The 5,321-nt window shown below is 44.7% G+C and overlaps 1 pseudogene; it reads right to left on the bottom strand.

Annotated features, from left to right (window-relative positions):
- Positions 1 to 559: 559 nt before the first annotated feature.
- On the bottom strand, positions 560 to 1,192 carry LOC126515038 (nuclear transport factor 2-like; annotated as a pseudogene).
- Positions 1,193 to 5,321: the final 4,129 nt, after the last annotated feature.

Genomic DNA, 5,321 nt, shown 5'->3' with positions numbered 1-5,321 from the left:
TTACAAATAGCCCAGTTGATATTTATTGAGAACCTGATGCTTGCAAGGCACTGAAGTCAAGTTCTAGGCAGTTTGTACAGGTAAATTTGCTCTGGAAGACTTCAGAATTCAGTGCTAATTCAGAATTAGCTTGAATTCAGAATTCAAGCTAAGCCACACACAGACAGCTTCATACAAAGTTAAAAGGACCAAATATTCCTCTATACTCTAAGTTCCCTTTATTCCTGTGACTGTTAAGATGTCACAAAATCAATACTTGGAACCTGCTGATAAAATGCTTTGGGGGATGTCTAGGTTCTATGAGGCAAGAACAGGATCTTGGTTAAGGCACTTGTCCAAGTTCATAATAGTAGTGAGTAAGAGAGCTGAGGGTCATATCTAAACAGTAGGACTACACTTGCCTAAGATACACAGGCTCCAGAACAAACAACAAGAAAAACAAAACCCTCAACTCAAGCTGTCGGAACCCATATTCATATTATTGCTTTGATTTAGGGGGGAATTATAACTAAATTACTTCATTTTCCCTTCCCTTTTTTTTTTGATTCAGGGTTGGTACAACACAAACGTCTCCTGTCAGGTGCAACTAGTCTAGCATCCAAACATCATGCACAACACCATGGTGACAGAAGCGCACTGCACCCACTCCCGCCTCGGCCCTGCTCATTTGTGTATGATATTTGGAGCATCTGGAGGAGGGAGATAGTATTGGGAAGAGGAGCGAGGAGGAAACAGCGTGAGTGTCTGGCCAGGAGGTCAGCAGAAGTTATGCAGGGCAAGCCTGAACATGTCATTGGTGCAAACCCAAGCGTCGTTGATGTTCTTTAATAGAAACATCTGGTGGAAACCCATGATGGGCTCTTCATCGGCCTTGAGCTGGCCTACAACCATGCTGATGATACAGCTATCTGGTGTAGGCTGATGGTCCTGCGCCGTGATACTCTGCTGGATTTTCTGGAACGGAAGGCTAGACAACTTCTCCACAATGGCAGCTTTCCCCTGGAACTGCTGTCCTTCTCACGTAAGGCATGATGCATCAATGTAAATTGTTCCTAGTTGGGTTCTTTCGTTATCAAATAATTGGTAGTAATGCTGAATAAAGCTGGATCCAATCTGCTCCCAAATTGGCTTGTCTCCCATCCTGGAGAGTCACCCACCTCACCAAGACCCGTGAGGCTGGCATGATGGCGGCAGCGGCAACCCAGCGCCGTCTCACCAATGAAACTTTTATCTGTTTAGGGAAGTAAACATTTGCTCACCAACGTGAGGGAAGGCTGCAGACAGGAAGTGGCATCTGGCTTCAGTCTTGACTGGTGGTGAGGATTCATGGATGTGGAAGGACATATATCATAATTGCTTCCTGTCACTGTAATAAAACACCAAACTGACTTGGGGAGGAAAAGGTCTATTTGACTTACACATTCCAGTCACAATCCATAAAGGGAAGTCATGGTAGGAATTCAAGGCAGGAACCTGGAGGCAGGGGCTGAATCAGAAACCATGGAGCAAATATTGCTTACTGGCTTGTTCGGCGCTTGAGGCTGGATTCCTTAGTGTTTGGGATACTCCCATAGTGGCTGACTCTTACTGGGGATTCCAACAACCCAAAAGTTGCTCACTCCACCAAGCTAGGTGTCTAAGCTAGGCTCAACCAGGCTAGGTGTCTAAGTCCTAAGCTGGTGCTGAAAACCTGGAAGGTTCCTGAGGCACTCAGCAACAGCAACAATAGGGTAAATCAACACAGTGGATATAGTAAATAAAGGCAAATAACCTTCCTTCTGCTGCACCGTTTTATCTGGACTGCTATCAGAAAGTGCTCCCCACAATTTGGGATGGGTCTTTCTGTATCAGTTAAGGCAGTCTGGACAGTTGTTCAGGTGAGGCTTCCTACTCAGGTGATCTAACGTGTGCCAAATTGACAATAAAATCAGCCAGAAGAGCGCATTTCTAAATCGGGCAGTGTTGGTGCACGCCTTTAATCCCAGCGCTTGGGAGGCAGAGGCAGGCGGATCTCTGGGAGTTCGAGACCAGCCTGGTCTACAGAGAGCTAGTTCCAGGACAGGATCCAAAGCTACAGAGAAACCCTGTCTCGAAAACCAAAAAAAAAAAAAAAATGCATTTCTAGTGTCTTCCTTCCTCCTTTCTTTTTCTTTCTTCCATTGGCATGTGGTGTGGTGTGGTGTGGTGTGGTGTGGTGTGGTGTGGTGGTGGTGGTGTGTGTGTGTGTGTGTGTGTGTGTGTGTGTGAAGATGCACATGCCATGGCATTCATATGGAGGTCTTAGGACAACCTCGTGCAGTTGGTTCTCTCCTTCCACCTTTATGTGGGATCCGGGGATCAAATTCAGGTCATCAACCTTGCATACCAAGCTCTTTACTCACCAAGTCATTTCAGACCTGATATCTTCTTAGTCTACACTGTGTGCTGAATCTGTCTCTCGGGAAGTAAATGCTTGGTTGGAGGGCTTGTTCACCAAAAGAGATATGTATTTCTTTGCCAAGTGCCTAGAGCTATGGGTCTACATTCCTCAAGGAGCTGAGAGAATGCTGGGGGGGTGGGCAGAATAAGGGGGTGTATGTTCTAAAAATGTCCCCCAAATGTTTGGGAGACCGAGGATTTTGCAGCTTCCCTACCTGAAATGAGTTAAACTGGATCTGTTCCTGGAGGCCAGGACTCAGCTACTAGAGGGGGGCATGCTTGCCCTGGAGCATAAGCACAGGGGACTTGGTCAACAGGCCTCTTCTGGCGCTGCCCAGATTTGATGGGCTGCTGCTATTGGGAAGCACCTGTCAGAGCAAATCTTCTGGGGGGACCCACCTGCAGCTTGGCGACATACTTGACAAGAGCCCATCTCATGACAATGGTTGTGGGTGCTTATGTTAACAAAGCAGACAATTGGCAACTTGAGGAAATCTGGACAGTATCCAAGCCTGAGGTGAAAGCTCGCTGCTCTGAGGGAAATAATTTCTGTTGGGACTTGTTAAGTTATTGAGGGGCTGTACTTGGGATGGTGACTTTAGAAATTAGAACTTAGGGATACTTATTATCTCTGCAACAAAGGAAACAACTCATAGGGTACGTTTAGAGAATTCAGTGATGGTCTAAGGCTATGAGGGAAGGACTCTGGGGGCTGATAACTTGCTTATGTAAGCATCATCAACAAATCGCTCAAGTAGAATGGTTTAGGGATTCATGCATGATGTTATAAGGTTGGTTGAGGGCCTACTGGGCTCCTCTTAGCTGTGTACCTGCCCTGTCCTTAATTTAGGTTTTATAAACCACTATGGACCCCACTCTTTTATTTAGGTCTTTTGAGACAGGATTTCTCTGTGAAGCTTTGGAGCCTATCCTAGAACTTGCTCTTTAGCCCAGGCTAGCCTCAAACTCACAGAGATCCACCTGTCTCTGCCTCCCGAGTGCTGGGACTAAAGGTGTGCACCAGCACCACGCGGTGAACCCCAGTCTTATGTAGCCACTGTGAAGGAAGCATCATGAAGTGGAACTGGAAAATCCTAGATACAAAATATAAGCTGCATAGTTTTAATTTGCTACTTAGATTGGCATGTCCGTAAAGCCAGGGCAGGGCAGTTGGATAGAACTTGTTAGAAGTACTTGTCCAGGATGTTAAAATCTCTAACGCCACAGCCCCAAACTCAGCTATCGTTTCCTCTCTTTTCCACTGTCCACAGCAACTGTTCAACTTTTGTGAAAGTACCCTTCTTCCAGTACGTCACCTCCTCACTCTATGAGAGCAGAAGTGAGATAGAAAGCCCTGTTCTTCATGCCCTATGTCCAGACAGATTCTGTCTCCACCCTATCCTAGGTCTTCCTTTCACTTCTGAAGAGTGAACGCTTTCCCAGCACCTGGGCATTGGAGTGGTTCCTCAGCTCTGGGGAAAACCCTACATCTTTAACTCCAGTCTCCCTTATGGCATTCATTCATTCATTCATTCATTCATTCATATATTTATTCATTCATTCATTCATTTGTAGTTTGTGTACATTGGTGTTTTGTTCGCATGTATGTCTTGTGTGATGGTGTCCAATCTCCTGCAACTGGAGTTACAGACAGTTGTTAGCTGCCTTATGGGTACTGGGAATCAAACTTTGGTCCTCCAGAAGAGTAGCCAGTGCTCTTACTTCCTGAGACATCTCTGTAGCTCCCTCCCTGATGGCTTTCATTCGGTTGGGATGTAAAAGCTTTTACATCAAGTCTTCTCTCCCTTCATGTCACAGACATTTTCCCCATTCCTGTTTCTTGCAGAATTTTTCAATTATGATCTTTATGTCTAGCTTCCCATCCATTACCCAAGTCACTGCACCCTTTCTTCAGCTCCTGGAAAGTCTCTGCTGCTGTGGGACAATGGTCTGGTACCCTGTAAAGATTTGTTTACTTGTATTTTAATAAAACGCTGATTAGCCAGTAGCCAGGTAGGAAGTAAAGGCAGGGCGATGAGAATAGGAGAATTCTGGGAAGAGGAAAGGCACAGTCTGCAGTCATCACCCAGATGCAGAGGAAGCCAAGATGAGAATGCCTCACTGATGAAAGGTATCAAGCTACATGGCTAACATGGAGAAGAATAGTGGGCTAATATAAAATCTAAGAATTAGTTAATAAGAAGCCTAAGCTAATAGGCCAACCAGTTTATAACTAATGTAGAATTAATGTAGACCTCTGTGTATTTCTTTGTGACTGAACGACTGTGGGACTGGGTGGGACAGAAACCTCTGTTAACACTTTGCTCTGCAACTACTCCCATCAAGGGGTTAAGGACCTGATTGTTGTTAAAGCCATTCACAACATAGTGTGTCCTCTGTCCTTCTCATGCTCTTGCTCCAAATATTTTTTTTAAACACCCTACTCTCCAATTTAATAAAAATTTCAAAAAAAAGCAAATAAAAACCACTTAGAAAGAACAATAAAAATTTCTAATACTGTTCACTGCATAGGCACATATCAAATTTTTCAGAATTTCTTTTTTCAGAGACAGGGTCTCATGGAGTTCAGGTCAAATTTGAACTTACTGTGTAGCAAGTTACTTATCTTCCTGCTTCTACTTCCCACGTGTTGGGATCACAGGTGTGAACCATTGTGCCCAACTTAAGAAAGAGAATTTTAACGAGACTGTCAAGGAAAAAAATGATAGTTACTGATGTGGGATTTCCCTCTGTATGCTGTGAATACCACTGGTTAATAAAGAAACTGTCTTGGGCCTGTGCAGGGAATAGAGGGTCTCAGGGAAAATTAAACTGAATGCTGGGAGAAGAAAGGTGGAGTTGGAGAGAAGCCATAGAGCTGATGCAGGAGACAGACATGCTGA

This window comes from Alexandromys fortis, unplaced genomic scaffold, assembly GCF_014885135.2.
Source record: "Alexandromys fortis isolate MF-2015 unplaced genomic scaffold, M_Fortis_MF-2015_v1.1 scaffold_147, whole genome shotgun sequence".
In the NCBI taxonomy this organism is placed as follows: domain Eukaryota; kingdom Metazoa; phylum Chordata; class Mammalia; order Rodentia; family Cricetidae; genus Alexandromys; species Alexandromys fortis.
This window is presented reverse-complemented; position numbering and strand designations above follow the sequence as displayed.